Source organism: Medicago sativa, chromosome 6 (genome assembly GCF_051527215.1).
Source record: "Medicago sativa cultivar Bolivia chromosome 6, Bolivia_mono, whole genome shotgun sequence".
Taxonomy (NCBI): Eukaryota; Viridiplantae; Streptophyta; class Magnoliopsida; order Fabales; family Fabaceae; genus Medicago; species Medicago sativa.
Genome location: NC_140754.1, coordinates 98605633 through 98631976, shown reverse-complemented (window position 1 = coordinate 98631976; position 26344 = coordinate 98605633). Strand labels below are relative to the sequence as shown.

Sequence of the window (26344 nt, the reverse complement as noted above, 5' to 3'; positions counted from 1 at the left end):
CGAATTGTCACACGCTAAGATTCAATGCAAATCGGCCACATTATGGCCTTCCTACTAAAAAAGGGTCGAAAACGAGTAATGTCCCAAATTAACGAGGATATTTTCTTAACCCCCATTTTGGCTGAATTTTTAGAGAATGCAAAAATATCCCATGGAAGTCATAGTTATGTTGTTTACCTATCCAACGAATTGTCACACGCTAAGATTCAATGCAAATCGGCCACATTATGGCCTTCCTACTAAAAAAGGGTCGAAAACGAGTAATGTCCCAAATTAACGAGGATATTTTCTTAACCCCCATTTTGGCTGAATTTTTAGAGAATGCAAAAATATCCCATGGAAGTCATAGTTATGTTGTTTACCTATCCAACGAATTGTCACACGCTAAGATTCAATGCAAATCGGCCACATTATGGCCTTCCTACTAAAAAAGGGTCGAAAACGAGTAATGTCAAAAATTAACGAGGATATTTTCTTAACCCCCATTTTGGCTGAATTTTTAGAGAATGCAAAAATATCCCATGGAAGTCGTAGTTATGCTGTTTACCTATCCAACGAATTGTCACACGCTAAGATTCAATGCAAATCGGCCACATTATGGCCTTCCTACTAAAAAAGGGTCGAAAACGAGTAATGTCCCAAATTAACGAGGATATTTTCTTAACCCCCATTTTGGCTGAATTTTTAAAAGATGCAAAAATATCCCATGGAAGTCGCAGCTATGTTGTTTACCTATCCAACAAATTGTCCCATGCTAAGATTCAATACAAACCGCCCACTTTATGGTCTTCCTTATAAAAAAGGGTCGAAAATGAGTAATGTCCTAAATTAACGAGGGGATTTTCTTAACCTCCATTTTGGCTGAATTTTTAGAGAATGTAAAAATATCCCATGGAAGTCGTAGTTATGTTGTTTACCTATCCAACGAATTGTCACACGCTAAGATTCAATGCAAATCGGCCACATTATGGCCTTCCTACTAAAAAAGGGTCGAAAACGAGTAATGTCCCAAATTAACAAGGATATTTTCTTAACCCCCATTTTGGCTGAATTTTTAGAGAATGCAAAAATATCCCATGGAAGTCATAGTTATGTTGTTTACCTATCCAACGAATTGTCCCATGCTAAGATTCAATACAAACCGGCCACTTTATGGCCTTCCTTATAAAAAAGGGTCGAAAACGAGTAATGTCCCAAATTAACAAGGAGATTTTCTTAACCTCCATTTTGGCTGAATTTTTAAAAAATGCAAAAATATCCCATGGAAGTCGTAGCTATGTTGTTTACCTATCCAACGAATTGTCCCATGCTAAGATTCAATACAAACCGGCCACTTTATGGCCTTCCTTATAAAAAAGGGTCGAAAACGAGTAATGTCCTAAATTAACGAGGGGATTTTCTTAACCTCCATTTTGGCTAAATTTTTAGAGAATGCAAAAATATCCCATGGAAGTCGTAGTTATGTTGTTTACCTATCCAACGAATTGTCACATGCTAAGATTCAATACAAATCGGCCACTTTATGGTCTTCCTAGTAAAAATGGGTCGAAAACGAGTAATGCCCTAAATTAACGAGGAGATTTTCTTAACCTCCATTTTGGCCGAATTTTTAGAGAATGCAAAAATATCCCATGGAAGTCGTAGTTATGTTGTTTACCTATCCAACGAATTGTCACACGCTAAGATTCAATGCAAATCAGCCACATTATGGCCTTCCTAGTAAAAAAGGGTCGAAAACGAGTAATGTCCCAAATTAACGAGGAGATTTTCTTAACCTCCATTTTGGCTGAATTTTTAATAAATGCAAAAATATCCCATGGAAGTCGTAGCTATGTTGTTTACCTATCCAACGAATTGTCCCATGCTAAGATTCAATACAAACCGGCCACTTTATGGCCTTCCTTATAAAAAAGGGTCGAAAACGAGTAATGTCCTGAATTAACGAGGGGATTTTCTTAACCTCGATTTTGGCTAAATTTTTAGAGAATGCAAAAATATCCCATGGAAGTCGTAGTTATGTTGTTTACCTATCCAACGAATTGTCACATGCTAAGATTCAATACAAATCGGCCACTTTATGGCCTTCCTAGTAAAAATGGGTCGAAAATGAGTAATGTCCTAAATTAACGAGGAGATTTTCTTAAACTCCATTTTGGCCGTATTTTTAGAGAATGCAAAAATATCCCATGGAAGTCGTAGTTATGTTGTTTACCTATCCAACGAATTGTCACATGCTAAGATTCAATACAAATCGGCCACTTTAAGGCCTTCCTAGTAAAAATGGGTCGAAAACGAGTAATGTCCTAAATTAATGAGGAGATTTTCTTAACCTCCATTTTGGCCAAATTTTTAGAGAATGCAAAAATATCCCATGGACGTCATAGTTATGTTGTTTACCTATCCAACGAATTGTCACACGCTAAGATTCAATGCAAATCGGCCACATTATGGCCTTCCTAGTAAAAAAGGGTCGAAAACGAGTAATGTCCCAAATTAACAAGGAGATTTTCTTAACCTCCATTTTGGCTGAATTTTTAAAAAATGCAAAAATATCCCATGGAAGTCGTAGCTATGTTGTTTACCTATCCAACGAATTGTCCTGTAACATCCCAGACTGCTTACAGGATTGCCGACTAACCCCACAAACCAACACGAGTCTTTTCAGCATGCTTTGTCCTCACTCACATGCTTACCGGGAAACTTCCCGGTAGGTCACCCATCCTAGTACTACTCCAAGCCAAGCACGCTTAACCGTGGAGTTCCTATGGATTGAGCTCCCGAAAAGAAGATGCATCTTGTTGATATGGGTAGTACCTAACATTTCTTATAAGCCTTCCTTCAACCATGTAGTCCCATACCTACACGGCCTCCGGATCCCTCTCATTCCGATGTGTTTCGGTTCCTACTATTGTCGTGGGGGTCCCTTGCGGCTTAAACCGTTCCCCTTAGGTCGGGAACCTTTCGTATCCACCTAGCGGGATATCGAAAGCCACGACGTGGGTGTTACATGCCCACCAGCTTCCGCCTGGTTCGTCCCCGAACCACACCGTACTGGGAGAGGTCTGCTCTGATACCAAGTGTAACATCCCAGACTGCTTACAGGATTGCCGACTAACCCCACAAACCAACACGAGTCTTTTCAGCATGCTTTGTCCTCACTCACATGCTTACCGGGAAACTTCCCGGTAGGTCACCCATCCTAGTACTACTCCAAGCCAAGCACGCTTAACCGTGGAGTTCCTATGGATTGAGCTCCCGAAAAGAAGATGCATCTTGTTGATATGGGTAGTACCTAACAATTCTTATAAGCCTTCCTTCAACCATGTAGTCCCATACCTACACGGCCTCCGGATCCCTCTCATTCCGATGTGTTTCGGTTCCTACTATTGTCGTGGGGGTCCCTTGCGGCTTAAACCGTTCCCCTTAGGTCGGGAACCTTTCGTATCCACCTAGCGGGATATCGAAAGCCACGACGTGGGTGTTACATGCCCACCACGCTACCCATACTAGACGTATCTAGAATGTCTAGCACGTGCGTTAAGTTTAGTATTGGATACATTAAAAATTTACAACAATAAACTACGAATGAATATATATGTACAACCAAATGCGTTCGTACAAAGAACATAACTCAACTTCTCTAAAAAAAATATAATAGATGCATCCTTGAATATCCATCTCATCCTGCGGCGGGTACGAACGAACACTTGTCGCATCATCCATTCGGCTACTAGCTTGCTAATCCAACCTGTTTATCTGAAACAAAAAGGATTGGGATGAGACATAATGTCTCAGTGAGTTCCCCTAAATCCTAGGCTATAGGCAACCTCAGGGAAAACCTACGGTCACCACGTGTCTAAAATACAACCTGCCGGTTGATTATACGTGTGTGGGGACATTGCATACTTAGACGGTGTGCATACTAGGGCCGTCATAGCCTTATCTCACTTGTTATAGGCTTCACTTCCTATACGTGTCATGGCGGTCGAAGGGAATCTAAAACCGCAACGCCAAGAATACGCTCTACGTATCGAGGCCTAAACATACTATAATCATGACACAATTCTAAACCGGACGATTAGGGGAAATCTAAGATCGTCATCGGCATATCTTTCTCTATACTTGCTCTATGCATAGCTATGTTGTATCTAACAACATATTCTATCTTGCTATCATACTAGTCATTGACGATCTACGTCTATGTTCTACTATTCTTGACGATCTACGTCAAGGCACTGCTATTCTTGACGATCTACGTCAAGGCTCTATGACATAACATAAATATATCTAATAAATATGCATAGTCAAGTTTATTCATAAAGTTAGCGTTTAACAAACAATTATTATCTGAGTTCATTTTACGGAAAGCCCCGAGTGGAGTAACCCCGAGCGCAATCCCTATCTATCCGATGGAAACCTATCTAAGGTATAAACCAACGGTACTCCTGCAGTGACGTGCGGGATCCTTACGGCTAACCCCATTTCACCTAATGGAAACCTCTTGAACCAACCTAGTGTGGACACAAGAGACACGACCACCACATCTTACTTACTAAGTGACATGCGGGTTCCTTACGGCTAACCCCGTTTCACCTAATGGAAACCCCCTGAGCCAACCTAGTGTGGACACAAGAGACATGACACCTTTAACTTTAAAGTTTGGGTCTATAAATGCATGAGTATTAAATCTATGCTAGCTATCTCTTTTACCTCGGATGCCTATACGATCCGACTAGAGGTAAATTATATGCTTGCTTAACTTGCTATGTGAAGAGATATCTAATCAATTATGGCACTCTAGTTTCTATTCGAAGAGATTACTCTATGCCACTTCGCAACTAGTCAAGCATACTACTCATGCCTAACATTCTATTCTCTACTAACTATTCTAGTTCTTGACAAGCTATGTCAAGGCTCTACTTTCATCCCATGCCTAGTTCTTTGCTACCCGAATAATTCGGCTAAAACTCTCTTGAGCGATCCTTGTAATACATGCTAAGATTGCCATGATTAATGGTGCAAGGATCAATTGACGATGTGTGCAAATTTTCAATACTTTCTGAAGACCGAAAATGCCATAAACCCAAGTTACGAGCCGTTTATAAATTTCATGATTTGATAAAGCTAAGCTTGTACCAGTAGAAAGATAAGTAAAAACAGTACAAGAATACACCGAAACGATCGCTACGGACCCCCACGCGACTGCCCCCAAGCACCCGAGCGCAGAACAACGCGATCGTTGTCCTGTCTGGGGCGCCTGGCGCCAGAGGGAGGGCGCCTAGCGCTGGCTCCCTGACTTGTGGGCGCCTAGCGCCCTTGTACAGGCGCAGCGCTGCGAATTTTTGCGTTTTCGGTGCTTTCGGCTACGGGTTTTCGCCATTTTCGACCCAAAACTCGACCAATTGGACCCTGTAATGCACCAATACATCCAACAACATATATAGCTTCATTTAAACATATCTCATGGCAATTTTTAGCATGTAAACAACAAGAATTACCTTGGGGTTACTTAAATTTCATAAAAGCAAAACTAACATAAAACATGATTTTTCTACAAGATTACACAAACCCAAAGGTGGGTATTCTATCTATGGAACTCACCTAACATGATCCTTGCATATTCTTCAAGTTCCAAGCTCAAACCCTAGCTTTTGATCCTTAGCCCTTTTTCACCAAACCATACTTTAATCTCTTCCTCTACGTGTTTCTTGCTTGTTAAGCCATGCTTGATCATGTATTGAAGAAGTTTGGATGACTTAGAGAGGAGAGGGAGGCGCAATTCTTAGAGAGAAGGGGGAGAGAAAGGTTTTCCAAAACCTAGAGAGAGAAGTGAAATGGGAAAATGAATATTTTGGCCCCAAAAACACTTATATACTCCCTTGTGCGAGTTTACTTAAATGCCCTTCGTCTTGATCGCGCTTAACCTGACACTGATACATAAACCCCTGCTTGACTGATATTTCATAAAAACATTCTTCCGTCGTACTTGACGTTCTGTAACACTTAATCTCTGATATCTAGTTCATACATGACTTATGCCATTAATAGACATTTCCATGAATATTTGTCCTCTGACACGTCTGATGGGTAATATTCCGTTACTGATAAGCGGGATATTACATGTCCCATGCTAAGATTCAATACAAACCGGCCACTTTATGGCCTTCCTTATAAAAAAGGGTCGAAAACGAGTAATGTCCTAAATTAACGAGGGGATTTTCTTAACCTCCATATTGGCTAAATTTTTAGAGAATGCAAAAATATCCCATGGAAGTCGTAGTTATGTTGTTTACCTATCTAACGAATTGTCACATGCTAAGATTCAATACAAATCGGCCACTTTAAGGCCTTCCTAGTAAAAATGGGTCGAAAACGAGTAATGTCCTAAATTAATGAGGAGATTTTCTTAACCTCCATTTTGGCCAAATTTTTAGAGAATGCAAAAATATCCCATGGAAGTCATAGTTATGTTGTTTACCTATCCAACGAATTGTCACACGCTAAGATTCAATGCAAATCGGCCACATTATGGCCTTCCTAGTAAAAATGGGTCGAAAACGAGTAATGTCCCAAATTAACAAGGAGATTTTCTTAACCTCCATTTTGGCTGAATTTTTAAAAAATGCAAAAATATCCCATGGAAGTCGTAGCTATGTTGTTTACCTATCCAACGAATTGTCCCATGCTAAGATTCAATACAAACCGGCCACTTTATGGCCTTCCTTATAAAAAAGGGTCGAAAACGAGTAATGTCCTGAATTAACGAGGGGATTTTCTTAACCTCGATTTTGGCTAAATTTTTAGAGAATGCAAAAATATCCCATGGAAGTCGTAGTTATGTTGTTTACCTATAAAACGAATTGTCACATGCTAAGATTCAATACAAATCGGCCACTTTATGGCCTTCCTAGTAAAAATGGGTCGAAAATGAGTAATGTCCTAAATTAACGAGGAGATTTTCTTAAACTCCATTTTGGCCGTATTTTTAGAGAATGCAAAAATATCCCATGGAAGCCGTAGTTATGTTGTTTACCTATCCAACGAATTGTCACATGCTAAGATTCAATACAAATCGGCCACTTTAAGGCCTTCCTAGTAAAAATGGGTCGAAAACGAGTAATGTCCTAAATTAATGAGGAGATTTTGTTAACCTCCATTTTGGCCAAATTTTTAGAGAATGCAAAAATATCCCATGGACGTCATAGTTATGTTGTTTACCTATCCAACGAATTGTCACACGCTAAGATTCAATGCAAATCGGCCACATTATGGCCTTCCTAGTAAAAAAGGGTCGAAAACGCGTAATGTCCCAAATTAACAAGGAGATTTTCTTAACCTCCATTTTGGCTGAATTTTTAAAAAATGCAAAAATATCCCATGGAAGTCGTAGCTATGTTGTTTACCTATCCAACGAATTGTCCCATGCTAAGATTCAATACAAACCGGCCACTTTATGGCCTTCCTTATAAAAAAGGGTCGAAAACGAGTAATGTCCTAAATTAACGAGGGGATTTTCTTAACTTCCATTTTGGCTAAATTTTTAGAGAATGCAAAAATATCCCATGGAAGTCGTAGTTATGTTGTTTACCTATCCAACGAATTGTCACATGCTAAGATTCAATACAAATCGGCCACTTTATGGTCTTCCTAGTAAAAATGGGTCGAAAACGAGTAATGTCCCAAATTAACAAGGAGATTTTCTTAACCTCCATTTTGGCTGAATTTTTAAAAAATGCAAAAATATTCCATGGAAGTCGTAGCTATGTTGTTTACCTATCCAACGAATTGTCCCATGCTAAGATTCAATACAAACCGGCCACTTTATGGCCTTCCTAGTAAAAATGGGTCGAAAACGAGTAATGTCCTAAATTAACGAGGAGATTTTCTTAACCTCCATTTTGGCCGAATTTTTAGAGAATGCAAAAATATCCCATGGAAGTCGTAGTTATGTTGTTTACCTATCCAATGAATTGTCACACGCTAAGATTCAATGCAAATCAGCCACATTATGGCCTTCCTAATAAAAAAGGGTCGAAAACGAGTAATGTCCCAAATTAACGAGGAGATTTTCTTAACCTCCATTTTGGCTGAATTTTTAAAAAATGCAAAAATATCCCATGGAAGTCGTAGCTATGTTGTTTACCTATCCAACGAATTGTCCCATGCTAAGATTCAATACAAACCGGCCACTTTATGGCCTTCCTAGTAAAAATGGGTCGAAAACGAGTAATGTCCTAAATTAACGAGGGGATTTTCTTAACCTCCATTTTGGCTAAATTTTTAGATAATGCAAAAATATCCCATGGAAGTCGTAGTTATGTTGTTTACCTATCCAACAAATTGTCACATGCTAAGATTCAATAAAAATCGGCCACTTTATGGCCTTCCTAGTAAAAATGGGTCGAAAACGAGTAATGTCCTAAATTAACGAGGAGATTTTCTTAACCTCCATTTTGGCCGAATTTTTAGAGAATGCAAAAATATCCCATGGAAGTCGTAGTTATGTTGTTTACCTATCCAATGAATTGTCACACGCTAAGATTCAATGCAAATCAGCCACATTATGGCCTTCCTAATAAAAAAGGGCCGAAAACGAGTAATGTCCCAAATTAACGAGGAGATTTTCTTAACCTCCATTTTGGCTGAATTTTTAAAAAATGCAAAAATATCCCATGGAAGTCGTAGCTATGTTGTTTACCTATCCAACGAATTGTCCCATGCTAAGATTCAATACAAACCGGCCACTTTATGGCCTTCCTAGTAAAAAAGGGTCGAAAACGAGCAATGTCCTAAATTAACGAGGAGATTTTCTTAACCTCCATTTTGGCTGAATTTTTAAAAAATGCAAAAATATCCCATGGAAGTCGTAGTTATGTTGTTTACCTATCCAACGAATTGTCACATGCTAAGATTCAATACAAATCGGCCACTTTATGGCCTTCCTAGTAAAAATGGGTCGAAAACGAGTAATGTCCTAAATTAACGAGGGGATTTTCTTAAACTCCATTTTGGCCGTATTTTTAGAGAATGCAAAAATATCCCATGGAAGTCGTAGTTATGTTGTTTACCTATCCAACGAATTGTCACATGCTAAGATTCAATACAAATCGGCCACTTTATGGCCTTCCTAGTAAAAATGGGTCGAAAACGAGTAATGTCCTAAATTAACGAGGAGATTTTCTTAACCTCCATTTTGGCCGAATTTTTAGAGAATGCAAAAATATCCCCTGGAAGTCGTAGTTATGTTGTTTACCTATCCAACGAATTGTCACATGCTAAGATTCAATGCAAATCAGCCACATTATGGCCTTCCTAGTAAAAAAGGGTCGAAAACGAGTAATGTCCCAAATTAACAAGGAGATTTTCTTAACCTCCATTTTGGCTGAATTTTTAAAAAATGCAAAAATATCCCATGGAAGTCGTAGCTATGTTGTTTACCTATCCAACGAATTGTCCCATGCTAAGATTCAATACAAACCGGCCACTTTATGGCCTTCCTTATAAAAAAGGGTCGAAAACGAGTAATGTCCTAAATTAACGAGGGGATTTTCTTAACCTCCATTTTGGCTAAATTTTTAGAGAATGCAAAAATATCCCGTGGAAGTCGTAGTTATGTTGTTTACCTATCCAACGAATTGTCACATGCTAAGATTCAATACAAATCGGCCACTTTATGGCCTTCCTAGTAAAAATGGGTCGAAAACGAGTAATGTCCTAAATTAATGAGGAGATTTTCTTAACCTCCATATTGGCTAAATTTTTAGAGAATGCAAAAATATCCCATGGAAGTCGTAGTTATGTTGTTTACCTATCCAACGAATTGTCACATGCTAAGATTCAATACAAATCGGCCACTTTATGGCCTTCCTAGTAAAAATGGGTCGAAAACGAGTAATGTCCTAAATTAACGAGGAGATTTTCTTAAACTCCATTTTGGCCGTATTTTTAGAGAATGCAAAAATATCCCATGGAAGTCGTAGTTATGTAGTTTACCTATCCAACGAATTGTCACATGCTAAGATTCAATACAAATCGGCCACTTTAAGGCCTTCCTAGTAAAAATGGGTCGAAAACGAGTAATGTCCTAAATTAATGAGGAGATTTTCTTAACCTCCATTTTGGCCAAATTTTTAGAGAATGCAAAAATATCCCTTGGAAGTCATAGTTATGTTGTTTATCTATCCAACGAATTGTCACACGCTAAGATTCAATGCAAATCGGCCACATTATGGCCTTCCTAGTAAAAAAGGGTCGAAAACGAGTAATGTCCCAAATTAACAAGGAGATTTTCTTAACCTCCATTTTGGCTGAATTTTTAAAAAATGCAAAAATATCCCATGGAAGTCGTAGCTATGTTGTTTACCTATCCAACGAATTGTCCCATGCTAAGATTCAATACAAACCGGCCACTTTATGGCCTTCCTTATAAAAAAGGGTCGAAAACGAGTAATTTCCTAAATTAACGAGGAGATTTTCTTAAACTCCATTTTGGCCGTATTTTTAGAGAATGCAAAAATATCCCATCGAAGTCGTAGTTATGTTGTTTACCTATCCAACGAATTGTCACATGCTAAGATTCAATACAAATCGGCCACTTTAAGGCCTTCCTAGTAAAAATGGGTCGAAAACGAGTAATGTCCTAAATTAATGAGGAGATTTTCTTAACCTCCATTTTGGCCAAATTTTTAGAGAATGCAAAAATATCCCTTGGAAGTCATAGTTATGTTGTTTACCTATCCAACGAATTGTCACACGCTAAGATTCAATGCAAATCGGCCACATTATGGCCTTCCTAGTAAAAAAGGGTCGAAAACGAGTAATGTCCCAAATTAACAAGGAGATTTTCTTAACCTCCATTTTGGCTGAATTTTTAAAAAATGCAAAAATATCCCATGGAAGTCGTAGCTATGTTGTTTACCTATCCAACGAATTGTCCCATGCTAAGATTCAATACAAACCGGCCACTTTATGGCCTTCCTTATAAAAAAGGGTCGAAAACGAGTAATGTCCTAAATTAACGAGGGGATTTTCTTAACCTCCATTTTGGCTAAATTTTTAGAGAATGCAAAAATATCCCATGGAAGTCGTAGTTATGTTGTTTACCTATCCAACAAATTGTCACATGCTATGATTCAATAAAAATCGGCCACTTTATGGCCTTCCTAGTAAAAATGGGTCGAAAACGAGTAATGTCCTAAATTAACGAGGAGATTTTCTTAACCTCCATTTTGGCCGAATTTTTAGAGAATGCAAAAATATCCCATGGAAGTCGTAGTTATGTTGTTTACCTATCCAATGAATTGTCACACGCTAAGATTCAATGCAAATCAGCCACATTATGGCCTTCCTAATAAAAAAGGGTCGAAAACAAGTAATGTCCCAAATTAACGAGGAGATTTTCTTAACCTCCATTTTGGCTGAATTTTTAAAAAATGCAAAAATATCCCATGGAAGTCGTAGCTATGTTGTTTACCTATCCAACGAATTGTCCCATGCTAAGATTCAATACAAACCGGCCACTTTATGGCCTTCCTTATAAAAAAGGGTCGAAAACGAGTAATGTCCTAAATTAACGAGGGGATTTTCTTAACCTCCATATTGGCTAAATTTTTAGAGAATGCAAAAATATCCCATGGAAGTCGTAGTTATGTTGTTTACCTATCCAACGAATTGTCACATGCTAAGATTCAATACAAATCGGCCACTTTATGGCCTTCCTAGTAAAAATGGGTCGAAAACGAGTAATGTCCTAAATTAACGAGGAGATTTTCTTAAACTCCATTTTGGCCGTATTTTTAGAGAATGCAAAAATATCCCATGGAAGTCGTAGTTATGTTGTTTACCTATCCAACGAATTGTCACATGCTAAGATTCAATACAAATCGGCCACTTTAAGGCCTTCCTAGTAAAAATGGGTCGAAAACGAGTAATGTCCTAAATTAATGAGGAGATTTTCTTAACCTCCATTTTGGCCAAATTTTTAGAGAATGCAAAAATATCCCTTGGAAGTCATAGTTATGTTGTTTACCTATCCAACGAATTGTCACACGCTAAGATTCAATGCAAATCGGCCACATTATGGCCTTCCTAGTAAAAAAGGGTCGAAAACGAGTAATGTCCCAAATTAACAAGGAGATTTTCTTAACCTCCATTTTGGCTGAATTTTTAAAAAATGCAAAAATATCCCATGGAAGTCGTAGCTATGTTGTTTACCTATCCAACGAATTGTCCCATGCTAAGATTCAATACAAACCGGCCACTTTATGGCCTTCCTTATAAAAAAGGGTCGAAAACGAGTAATGTCCTAAATTAACGAGGGGATTTTCTTAACCTCCATTTTGGCTAAATTTTTAGAGAATGCAAAAATATCCCATGGAAGTCGTAGTTATGTTGTTTACCTATCCAACGAATTGTCACATGCTAAGATTCAATACAAATCGGCCACTTTATGGCCTTCCTAGTAAAAATGGGTCGAAAACGAGTAATGTCCTAAATTAACGAGGAGATTTTCTTAACCTCCATTTTGGCCGAATTTTTAGAGAATGCAAAAATATCCCCTGGAAGTCGTAGTTATGTTGTTTACCTATCCAACGAATTGTCACACGCTAAGATTCAATGCAAATCAGCCACATTATGGCCTTCCTAGTAAAAAAGGGTCGAAAACGAGTAATGTCCCAAATTAACGAGGAGATTTTCTTAACCTCCATTTTGGCTGAATTTTTAAAAAATGCAAAAATATCCCATGGAAGTCGTAGCTATGTTGTTTACCTATCCAACGAATTGTCCCATGCTAAGATTCAATACAAACCGGCCACTTTATGGCCTTCCTTATAAAAAAGGGTCGAAAACGAGTAATGTCCTAAATTAACGAGGGGATTTTCTTAACCTCGATTTTGGCTAAATTTTTAGAGAATGAAAAAATATCCCATGGAAGTCGTAGTTATGTTGTTTACCTATCCAACGATTTGTCACATGCTAAGATTCAATACAAATCGGCCACTTTATGGCCTTCCTAGTAAAAATGGGTCGAAAATGAGTAATGTCCTAAATTAACGAGGAGATTTTCTTCAACTCCATTTTGGCCGTATTTTTAGAGAATGCAAAAATATCCCATGGAAGTCGTAGTTATGTTGTTTACCTATCCAACGAATTGTCACATGCTAAGATTCAATACAAATAGGCCACTTTAAGGCATTCCTAGTAAAAATGGATCGAAAACGAGTAATGTCCTAAATTAATGAGGAGATTTTCTTAACCTCCATTTTGGCCAAATTTTTAGAGAATGCAAAAATATCCCATGGAAGTCATAGTTATGTTGTTTACCTATCCAACGAATTGTCACACGCTAAGATTCAAAGCAAATCGGCCACATTATGGCCTTCCTAGTAAAAAAGGGTCGAAAACGAGTAATGTCCAAAATTAACGAGGAGATTTTCTTAACCTCCATTTTGGCTGAATTTTTAATAAATGCAAAAATATCCCATGGAAGTCGTAGTTATGTTGTTTACCTATCCAACGAATTGTCACACGCTAAGATTCAATGCAAATCGGCCACATTATGGCCTTCCTAGTAAAAAAGGGTCGAAAACGAGTAATGTCCCAAATTAACGAGGAGATTTTCTTAACCTCCATTTTGGCTGAATTTTTAATAAATGCAAAAATATCCCATGGAAGTCGTAGTTATGTTGTTTACCTATCCAACGAATTGTCACATGCTAAGATTCAATACAAATCGGCCACTTTATGGCCTTCCTAGTAAAAATGGGTCGAAAACGAGTAATGTCCTAAATTAACGAGGAGATTTTCTTAAACTCCATTTTGGCCGTATTTTTAGAGAATGCAAAAATATCCCATGGAAGTCGTAGTTATGTTGTTTACCTATCCAACGAATTGTCACATGCTAAGATTCAATACAAATCGGCCACTTTAAGGCCTTCCTAGTAAAAATGGGTCGAAAACGAGTAATGTCCTAAATTAATGAGGAGATTTTCTTAACCTCCATTTTGGCCAAATTTTTAGAGAATGCAAAAATATCCCTTGGAAGTCATAGTTATGTTGTTTACCTATCCAACGAATTGTCACACGCTAAGATTCAATGCAAATCGGCCACATTATGGCCTTCCTAGTAAAAAAGGGTCGAAAACGAGTAATGTCCCAAATTAACAAGGAGATTTTCTTAACCTCCATTTTGGCTGAATTTTTAAAAAATGCAAAAATATCCCATGGAAGTCGTAGCTATGTTGTTTACCTATCCAACGAATTGTCCCATGCTAAGATTCAATACAAACCGGCCACTTTATGGCCTTCCTTATAAAAAAGGGTCGAAAACGAGTAATGTCCTAAATTAACGAGGGGATTTTCTTAACCTCCATTTTGGCTAAATTTTTAGAGAATGCAAAAATATCCCATGGAAGTCGTAGTTATGTTGTTTACCTATCCAACGAATTGTCACATGCTAAGATTCAATACAAATCGGCCACTTTATGGCCTTCCTAGTAAAAATGGGTCGAAAACGAGTAATGTCCTAAATTAACGAGGAGATTTTCTTAACCTCCATTTTGGCCGAATTTTTAGAGAATGCAAAAATATCCCCTGGAAGTCGTAGTTATGTTGTTTACCTATCCAACGAATTGTCACACGCTAAGATTCAATGCAAATCAGCCACATTATAGCCTTCCTAGTAAAAAAGGGTCGAAAACGAGTAATGTCCCAAATTAACGAGGAGATTTTCTTAACCTCCATTTTGGCTGAATTTTTAAAAAATGCAAAAATATCCCATGGAAGTCGTAGCTATGTTGTTTACCTATCCAACGAATTGTCCCATGCTAAGATTCAATACAAACCGGCCACTTTATGGCCTTCCTTATAAAAAAGGGTCGAAAACGAGTAATGTCCTAAATTAACGAGGGGATTTTCTTAACCTCGATTTTGGCTAAATTTTTAGAGAATGCAAAAATATCCCATGGAAGTCGTAGTTATGTTGTTTACCTATCCAACGATTTGTCACATGCTAAGATTCAATACAAATCGGCCACTTTATGGCCTTCCTAGTAAAAATGGGTCGAAAATGAGTAATGTCCTAAATTAACGAGGAGATTTTCTTCAACTCCATTTTGGCCGTATTTTTAGAGAATGCAAAAATATCCCATGGAAGTCGTAGTTATGTTGTTTACCTATCCAACGAATTGTCACATGCTAAGATTCAATACAAATAGGCCACTTTAAGGCCTTCCTAGTAAAAATGGGTCGAAAACGAGTAATGTCCTAAATTAATGAGGAGATTTTCTTAACCTCCATTTTGGCCAAATTTTTAGAGAATGCAAAAATATCCCATGGAAGTCATAGTTATGTTGTTTACCTATCCAACGAATTGTCACACGCTAAGATTCAAAGCAAATCGGCCACATTATGGCCTTCCTAGTAAAAAAGGGTCGAAAACGAGTAATGTCCCAAATTAACGAGGAGATTTTCTTAACCTCCATTTTGGCTGAATTTTTAATAAATGCAAAAATATCCCATGGAAGTCGTAGTTATGTTGTTTACCTATCCAACGAATTGTCACACGCTAAGATTCAATGCAAATCGGCCACATTATGGCCTTCCTAGTAAAAAAGGGTCGAAAACGAGTAATGTCCCAAATTAACGAGGAGATTTTCTTAACCTCCATTTTGGCTGAATTTTTAATAAATGCAAAAATATCCCATGGAAGTCGTAGCTATGTTGTTTACCTATCCAACGAATTGTTCCATGCTAAGATTCAATACAAACCGGCCACTTTATGGCCTTCCTTATAAAAAAGGGTCGAAAACGAGTAATGTCCTAAATTAACGAGGGGATTTTCTTAACCTCCATATTGGCTAAATTTTTAGAGAATGCAAAAATATCCCATGGAAGTCGTAGTTATGTTGTTTACCTATCTAACGAATTGTCACATGCTAAGATTCAATACAAATCGGCCACTTTAAGGCCTTCCTAGTAAAAATGGGTCGAAAACGAGTAATGTCCTAAATTAATGAGGAGATTTTCTTAACCTCCATTTTGGCCAAATTTTTAGAGAATGCAAAAATATCCCATGGAAGTCATAGTTATGTTGTTTACCTATCCAACGAATTGTCACACGCTAAGATTCAATGCAAATTGGCCACATTATGGCCTTCCTAGTAAAAAAGGGTCGAAAACGAGTAATGTCCCAAATTAACAAGGAGATTTTCTTAACCTCCATTTTGGCTGAATTTTTAAAAAATGCAAAAATATCCCATGGAAGTCGTAGCTATGTTGTTTACCTATCCAACGAATTGTCCCATGCTAAGATTCAATACAAACCGGCCACTTTATGGCCTTCCTTATAAAAAAGGGTCGAAAACGAGTAATGTCCTAAATTAACGAGGGGATTTTCTTAACCTCCATTTTGGCTAAATTTTTAGAGAATGCAAAAATATCCCATGGAAGTCGTAGTTATGTTGTTTACCTATCCAACAAATTGTCACATGCTATGATTCAATAAAAATCGGCCACTTTATGGCCTTCCTAGTAAAAATGGGTCGAAAACGAGCAATGTCCGAAATTAACGAGGAGATTTTCTTAACCTCCATTTTGGCCGTATTTTTAGAGAATGCAAAAATATCGCATGGAAGTCGTAGTTATGTTGTTTACCTATCCAACGAATTGTCACACGCTCAGATTCAATGCAAATCGGCCACATTATGGCCTTCCTAGTAAAAAAGGGTCGAAAACGAGTAATGTCCCAAATTAACGAGGAGATTTTCTTAACCTCCATTTTGGCTGAATTTTTAATAAATGCAAAAATATCCCATGGAAGTCGTAGTTATGTTGTTTACCTATCCAACGAATTGTCACACGCTAAGATTCAATGCAAATCGGCCACATTATGGCCTTCCTAGTAAAAAAGGGTCGAAAACGAGTAATGTCCCAAATTAACGAGGAGATTTTCTTAACCTCCATTTTGGCTGAATTTTTAATAAATGCAAAAATATCCCATGGAAGTCGTAGCTATGTTGTTTACCTATCCAACGAATTGTCCCATGCTAAGATTCAATACAAACCGGCCACTTTATGGCCTTCCTTATAAAAAAGGGTCGAAAACGAGTAATGTCCTAAATTAACGAGGGGATTTTCTTAACCTCCATATTGGCTAAATTTTTAGAGAATGCAAAAATATCCCATGGAAGTCGTAGTTATGTTGTTTACCTATCTAACGAATTGTCACATGCTAAGATTCAATACAAATCGGCCACTTTAAGGCCTTCCTAGTAAAAATGGGTCGAAAACGAGTAATGTCCTAAATTAATGAGGAGATTTTCTTAACCTCCATTTTGGCCAAATTTTTAGAGAATGCAAAAATATCCCATGGAAGTCATAGTTATGTTGTTTACCTATCCAACGAATTGTCACACGCTAAGATTCAATGCAAATCGGCCACATTATGGCCTTCCTAGTAAAAAAGGGTCGAAAACGAGTAATGTCCCAAATTAACAAGGAGATTTTCTTAACCTCCATTTTGGCTGAATTTTTAAAAAATGCAAAAATATCCCATGGAAGTCGTAGCTATGTTGTTTACCTATCCAACGAATTGTCCCATGCTAAGATTCAATACAAACCGGCCACTTTATGGCCTTCCTTATAAAAAAGGGTCGAAAACGAGTAATGTCCTAAATTAACGAGGGGATTTTCTTAACCTCCATTTTGGCTAAATTTTTAGAGAATGCAAAAATATCCCATGGAAGTCGTAGTTATGTTGTTTACCTATCCAACAAATTGTCACATGCTATGATTCAATAAAAATCGGCCACTTTATGGCCTTCCTAGTAAAAATGGGTCGAAAACGAGCAATGTCCGAAATTAACGAGGAGATTTTCTTAACCTCCATTTTGGCCGTATTTTTAGAGAATGCAAAAATATCCCATGGAAGTCGTAGTTATGTTGTTTACCTATCCAACGAATTGTCACACGCTCAGATTCAATGCAAATCGGCCACATTATGGCCTTCCTAGTAAAAAAGGGTCGAAAACGAGTAATGTCCCAAATTAACGAGGAGATTTTCTTAACCTCCATTTTGGCTGAATTTTTAAAAAATGCAAAAATATCCTCTGGAAATCGTAGCTATGTTGTTTACCTATCCAACGAATTGTCCCATGCTAAGATTCAATACAAACCGGCCACTTTATGGCCTTCCTTATAAAAAAGGGTCGAAAACGAGTAATGTCCTAAATTAACGAGGGGATTTTCTTAACCTCCATTTTGGCTAAATTTTTAGAGAATGCAAAAATATCCCATGGAAGTCGTAGTTATGTTGTTTACCTATCCAACGAATTGTCACATGCTAAGATTCAATACAAATCGGCCACTTTATGACCTTCCTAGTAAAAATGGGTCGAAAACGAGTAATGTCCTAAATTAACGAGGAGATTTTCTTAACCTCCATTTTGGCCGAATTTTTAGAGAATGCAAAAATATCCCATGGAAGTCGTAGTTATATTGTTTACCTATCCAACAAATTGTCACACGCTAAGATTCAATGAAAATCGGCCACATTATGGCTTCCTAGTAAAAAAGGTCGAAAACGAGTAATGTCTCAAATTAACGAGGAGATTTTCTTAACCTCCATTTTGGCTAAATTTTTAGAGAATGCAAAAATATGCCATGGAAGTCGTAGTTATGTTGTTTACCTATCCAACGAATTGTCACATGCTAAGATTCAATACAAATCGGCCACTTTATGGCCTTCCTAGTAAAAATGGGTCGAAAACGAGCAATGTCCGAAATTAACGAGGAGATTTTCTTAACCTCCATTTTGGCCGTATTTTTAGAGAATGCAAAAATATCCCATGGAAGTCGTAGTTATGTTGTTTACCTATCCAACGAATTGTCACACGCTAAGATTCAATGCAAATCGGCCACATTATGGCCTTCCTAGTAAAAAAGGGTCGAAAACGAGTAATGTCCCAAATTAACGAGGAGATTTTCTTAACCTCCATTTTGGCTGAATTTTTAAAAAATGCAAAAATATCCTATGGAAATCGTAGCTATGTTGTTTACCTATCCAACGAATTGTCCCATGCTAAGATTCAATACAAACCGGCCACTTTATGGCCTTCCTTATAAAAAAGGGTCGAAAACGAGTAATGTCCTAAATTAACGAGGGGATTTTCTTAACCTCCATTTTGGCTAAATTTTTAGAGAATGCAAAAATATCCCATTGAAGTCATAGTTATGTTGTTTACCTATCCAACGAATTGTCACATGCTAAGATTCAATACAAATCGGCCACTTTATGACCGTCCTAGTAAAAATGGGTCGAAAACGAGTAATGTCCTAGATTAACGAGGAGATTTTCTTAACCTCCATTTTGGCCGAATTTTTAGAGAATGCAAAAATATCCCAAGGAAGTCGTAGTTATGTTGTTTACCTATCCAACGAATTGTCACATGCTAAGATTCAATACAAATCGGCCACTTTATGACCTTCCTAGTAAAAATGGGTCGAAAACGAGTAATGTCCTAGATTAACGAGGAGATTTTCTTAACCTCCATTTTGGCCGAATTTTTAGAGAATGCAAAAATATCCCAAGGAAGTCGTAGTTATGTTGTTTACCTATCCAACGAATTGTCACACGCTAAGATTCAATGCAAATCGGCCACATTATTGCCTTCCTAGTAAAAAAGGTCGAAAACGAGTAATGTCCCAAATTAACGAGGAGATTTTCTTAACCTCCATTTTGGCTGAATTTTTAGAGAATGCAAAAATATCCCATGGAAGTCGTAGTTATGTTGTTTACCTATCCAACGAATTGTCACATGCTAAGATTCAATACAAATCGGCCACTTTATGGCCTTCCTAGTAAAAATGGGTCGAAAACGAGCAATGTCCGAAATTAACGAGGAGATTTTCTTAACCTCCATTTTGGCCGTATTTTTAGAGAATGCAAAAATATCCCATGGAAGTCGTAGTTATGTTGTTTACCTATCTAACGAATTGTCACATGCTAAGATTCAATGCAAATCGGCCACATTATGGCCTTCCTACTAAAAAAGGGTCGAAAACGAGTAATGTCCCAAATTAACGAGGAGATTTTCTTAACCTCCATTTTGGCTGAATTTTTAGAGAATGCAAAAATATCCCATGGAAGTCGTAATTATGTTGTTTACCTATCCAACGAATTGTCACACGCTAAGATTCAATGCAAATCGGCCACATTATGGCCTTCCTACTAAAAAGGGTCCAAAACGAGTAATGTCCCAAATTAACGAGGAGATTTTCTTAACCTCCATTTTGGCTGAATTTTTAGAGAATGCAAAAATATCCCATGGAAGTCGTAGTTATGTTGTTTACCTATCCAATGAATTGTCACATGCTAAGATTCAATGCAAATCGGCCACATTATGGCCTTCCTACTAATAAAGGGTCGAAAACGAGTAATGTCCCAAATTAACGAGGAGATTTTCTTAACCTCCATTTTGGCTGAATTTTTAGAGAATGCAAAAATATCCCATGGAAGTCGTAGCTATGTTGTTTACCTATCCAACGAATTGTCACATGCTAAGATTCAATACAAATCGGCCACTTTAAGGCCTTCCTAGTAAAAATGGGTCGAAAACGAGTAATGTCCTAAATTAACGACGAGATTTTCTTAACCTCCATTTTGGCCAAATTTTTAGAGAATGCAAAAATATCACATGGAAGTCGTAGTTATGTTGTTTACCTATCCAACGAATTGTCACACGCTAAGATTCAATGCAAATCGGCCACATTATGGCCTTCCTAGTAAAAAAGGGTCGAAAACGAGTAATGTCCCAAATTAACAAGGAGATTTTCTTAACCTCCATTTTGGCTGAATTTTTAAAAAATGCAAAAATATCCCATGGAAGTCGTAGCTATGTTGTTTACCTATCCAACGAATTGTCCCATGCTAAGATTCAATACAAACCGGCCACTTTATGGCCTTCCTTATAAAAAAGGGTCGAAAACGAGTAATGTCCTAAATTAACGAGGGGATTTTCTTAACCTCCATTTTGGCTAAATTTTTAGAGAATGCAAAAATATCCCATGGAAGTCGTAGTTATGTTGTTTACCTATCTAACAAATTGTCACATGCTATGATTCAATAAAAATCGGCCACTTTATGGCCTTCCTAGTAAAAATGGGTCGAAAACGAGCAATGTCCGAAATTAACGAGGAGATTTTCTTAACCTCCATTTTGGCCGTATTTTTAGAGAATGCAAAAATATCCCATGGAAGTCGTAGTTATGTTGTTTACCTATCCAACGAATTGTCACACGCTCAGATTCAATGCAAATCGGCCACATTATGGCCTTCCTAGTAAAAAAGGGTCGAAAACGAGTAATGTCCCAAATTAACGAGGAGATTTTCTTAACCTCCATTTTGGCTGAATTTTTAAAAAATGCAAAAATATCCTATGGAAATCGTAGCTATGTTGTTTACCTATAAAACGAATTGTCCCATGCTAAGATTCAATACAAACCGGCCACTTTATGGCCTTCCTTATAAAAAAGGGTCGTAAACGAGTAATGTCCTAAATTAACGAGGGGATTTTCTTAACCTCCATTTTGGCTAAATTTTTAGAGAATGCAAAAATATCCCATTGAAGTCGTAGTTATGTTGTTTACCTATCCAACGAATTGTCACATGCTAAGATTCAATACAAATCGGCCACTTTATGACCTTCCTAGTAAAAATGGGTCGAAAACGAGTAATGTCCTAGATTAACGAGGAGATTTTCTTAACCTCCATTTTGGCCGAATTTTTAGAGAATGCAAAAATATCCCAAGGAAGTCGTAGTTATGTTGTTTACCTATCCAACGAATTGTCACACGCTAAGATTCAATGCAAATCGGCCACATTATGGCCTTCCTAGTAAAAAAGGTCGAAAACGAGTAATGTCCCAAATTAACGAGGAGATTTTCTTAACCTCCATTTTGGCTGAATTTTTAGAGAATGCAAAAATATCCCATGGAAGTCGTAGTTATGTTGTTTACCTATCCAACGAATTGTCACATGCTAAGATTCAATACAAATCGGCCACTTTATGGCCTTCCTAGTAAAAATGGGTCGAAAACGAGCAATGTCCGAAATTAACGAGGAGATTTTCTTAACCTCCATTTTGGCCGTATTTTTAGAGAATGCAAAAATATCCCATGGAAGTCGTAGTTATGTTGTTTACCTATCCAACGAATTGTCACATGCTAAGATTCAATGCAAATCGGCCACATTATGGCCTTCCTACTAAAAAAGGGTCGAAAACGAGTAATGTCCCAAATTAACGAGGAGATTTTCTTAACCTCCATTTTGGCTGAATATTTAGAGAATGCAAAAATATCCCATGGAAGTCGTAATTATGTTGTTTACCTATCCAACGAATTGTCACACGCTAAGATTCAATGCAAATCGGCCACATTATGGCCTTCCTACTAAAAAGGGTCCAAAACGAGTAATGTCCCAAATTAACGAGGAGATTTTCTTAACCTCCATTTTGGCTGAATTTTTAGAGAATGCAAAAATATCCCATGGAAGTCGTAGTTATGTTGTTTACCTATCCAATGAATTGTCACATGCTAAGATTCAATGCAAATCGGCCACATTATGGCCTTCCTACTAAAAAAGGGTCGAAAACGAGTAATGTCCCAAATTAACGAGGAGATTTTCTTAACCTCCATTTTGGTGGAATTTTTAGAGAATGCAAAAATATCCCATGGAAGTTGTAGCTATGTTGTTTACCTATCCAACGAATTGTCACATGCTAAGATTCAATACAAATCGGCCACTTTAAGGCCTTCCTAGTAAAAATGGGTCGAAAACGAGTAATGTCCTAAATTAACGACGAGATTTTCTTAACCTCCATTTTGGCCAAATTTTTAGAGAATGCAAAAATATCCCATGGAAGTCGTAGTTATGTTGTTTACCTATCCAACGAATTTTCACACGCTAAGATTCAATGCAAATCGGCCACATTATGGCCTTCCTAGTAAAAAAGGGTCGAAAACGAGTAATGTCCCAAATTAACAAGGAGATTTTCTTAACCTCCATTTTGGCTGAATTTTTAAACAATGCAAAAATATCCCATGGAAGTCGTAGCTATGTTGTTTACCTATCCAACGAATTGTCCCATGCTAAGATTCAATACAAACCGGCCACTTTATGGCCTTCCTTATAAAAAAGGGTCGAAAACGAGTAATGTCCTAAATTAACGAGGGGATTTTCTTAACCTCCATTTTGGCTGAATTTTTAGAGAATGCAAAAATATCCGATGGAAGTCGTAGTTATGTTGTTTACCTATCCAACAAATTGTCACATGCTAAGATTCAATGCAAATCGGCCACATTATGGCCTTCCTACTAAAAAAGGGTCGAAAACGAGTAATGTCCAAAATTTACGACGATATTTTCTTAACCCCCATTTTGGCTGAATTTTTAGAGAATGCAAAAATGTCTCATGGAAGTCGTAGTTATGTTGTTTACCTATCCAACGAATTGTCACACGCTAAGATTCAATGCAAATCGGCCACATTATGGCCTTCCTAGTAAAAAAGGGTCGAAAACGAGTAATGTCCCAAATTAACAAGGAGATTTTCTTAACCTCCATTTTGGCTGAATTTTTAAAAAATGCAAAAATATCCCATGGAAGTCGTAGCTATGTTGTTTACCTATCCAACGAATTGTCCCATGCTAAGATTCAATACAAACCGGCCACTTTATGGCCTTCCTTATAAAAAAGGGTCGAAAACGAGTAATGTCCTAAATTAACGAGGGGATTTTCTTAACCTCCATTTTGGCTAAATTTTTAGAGAATGCAAAAATATCCCATGGAAGTCGTAGTTATGTTGTTTACCTATCTAACAAATTGTCACATGCTATGATTCAATAAAAATCGGCCACTTTATGGCCTTCCTAGTAAAAATGGGTCGAAAACGAGCAATGTCCGAAATTAACGAGGAGATTTTCTTAACCTCCATTTTGGCCGTATTTTTAGAGAATGCAAAAATATCCCATGGAAGTCGTAGTTATGTTGTTTACCTATCCAACGAATTGTCACACGCTCAGATTCAATGCAAATCGGCCACATTATGGCCTTCCTAGTAAAAAAGGGTCGAAAACGAGTAATGTCCCAAATTAACGAGGAGATTTTCTTAACCTCCATTTTGGCTGAATTTTTAAAAAATGCAAAATTATCCTATGGAAATCGTAGCTATGTTGTTTACCTATAAAACGAATTGTCCCATGCTAAGATTCAATACAAACCGGCCACTTTATGGCCTTCCTTATAAAAAAGGGTCGTAAACGAGTAATGTCCTAAATTAACGAGGGGATTTTCTTAACCTCCATTTTGGCTAAATTTTTAGAGAATGCAAAAATATCCCATTGAAGTCGTAGTTATGTTGTTTACCTATCCAACGAATTGTCACATGCTAAGATTCAATACAAATCGGCCACTTTATGACCTTCCTAGTAAAAATGGGTCGAAAACGAGTAATGTCCTAGATTAACGAGGAGATTTTCTTAACCTCCATTTTGGCCGAATTTTTAGAGAATGCAAAAATATCCCAAGGAAGTCGTAGTTATGTTGTTTACCTATCCAACGAATTGTCACATGCTAAGATTCAATACAAATCGGCCACTTTATGGCCTTCCTAGTAAAAATGGGTCGAAAACGAGCAATGTCCGAAATTAACGAGGAGATTTTCTTAACCTCCATTTTGGCCGTATTTTTAGAGAATGCAAAAATATCCCATGGAAGTCGTAGTTATGTTGTTTACCTATCCAACGAATTGTCACATGCTAAGATTCAATGCAAATCGGCCACATTATGGCCTTCCTACTAAAAAAGGGTCGAAAACGAGTAATGTCCCAAATTAACGAGGAGATTTTCTTAACCTCCATTTTGGCTGAATATTTAGAGAATGCAAAAATATCCCATGGAAGTCGTAATTATGTTGTTTACCTATCCAACGAATTGTCACACGCTAAGATTCAATGCAAATCGGCCACATTATGGCCTTCCTACTAAAAAGGGTCCAAAACGAGTAATGTCCCAAATTAACGAGGAGATTTTCTTAACCTCCATTTTGGCTGAATTTTTAGAGAATGCAAAAATATCCCATGGAAGTCGTAGTTATGTTGTTTACCTATCCAATGAATTGTCACATGCTAAGATTCAATGCAAATCGGCCACATTATGGCCTTCCTACTAAAAAAGGGTCGAAAACGAGTAATGTCCCAAATTAACGAGGAGATTTTCTTAACCTCCATTTTGGTGGAATTTTTAGAGAATGCAAAAATATCCCATGGAAGTTGTAGCTATGTTGTTTACCTATCCAACGAATTGTCACATGCTAAGATTCAATACAAATCGGCCACTTTAAGGCCTTCCTAGTAAAAATGGGTCGAAAACGAGTAATGTCCTAAATTAACGACGAGATTTTCTTAACCTCCATTTTGGCCAAATTTTTAGAGAATGCAAAAATATCCCATGGAAGTCGTAGTTATGTTGTTTACCTATCCAACGAATTTTCACACGCTAAGATTCAATGCAAATCGGCCACATTATGGCCTTCCTAGTAAAAAAGGGTCGAAAACGAGTAATGTCCCAAATTAACAAGGAGATTTTCTTAACCTCCATTTTGGCTGAATTTTTAAACAATGCAAAAATATCCCATGGAAGTCGTAGCTATGTTGTTTACCTATCCAACGAATTGTCCCATGCTAAGATTCAATACAAACCGGCCACTTTATGGCCTTCCTTATAAAAAAGGGTCGAAAACGAGTAATGTCCTAAATTAACGAGGGGATTTTCTTAACCTCCATTTTGGCTGAATTTTTAGAGAATGCAAAAATATCCGATGGAAGTCGTAGTTATGTTGTTTACCTATCCAACAAATTGTCACATGCTAAGATTCAATGCAAATCGGCCACATTATGGCCTTCCTACTAAAAAAGGGTCGAAAACGAGTAATGTCCAAAATTTACGACGATATTTTCTTAACCCCCATTTTGGCTGAATTTTTAGAGAATGCAAAAATGTCTCATGGAAGTCGTAGTTATGTTGTTTACCTATCCAACGAATTGTCACACGCTAAGATTCAATGCAAATCGGCCACATTATGGCCTTCCTAGTAAAAAAGGGTCGAAAACGAGTAATGTCCCAAATTAACAAGGAGATTTTCTTAACCTCCATTTTGGCTGAATTTTTAAAAAATGCAAAAATATCCCATGGAAGTCGTAGCTATGTTGTTTACCTATCCAACGAATTGTCCCATGCTAAGATTCAATACAAACCGGCCACTTTATGGCCTTCCTTATAAAAAAGGGTCGAA

At 37.5% G+C, this 26344-nt stretch overlaps 1 long non-coding RNA gene across 1 annotated transcript; it reads right to left on the bottom strand.

The window, feature by feature from the left end:
• Positions 1–3558: 3558 nt before the first annotated feature.
• Positions 3559–5725, bottom strand: LOC146918771 (uncharacterized). Its single transcript, XR_015016371.1, has 2 exons — positions 5602–5725; positions 3559–3756 (listed from the first exon to the last, which is right to left on the bottom strand). It is a non-coding gene; the product is annotated as an uncharacterized LOC146918771 (long non-coding RNA).
• Between the last annotated feature and the right edge of the window lie 20619 nt (positions 5726–26344).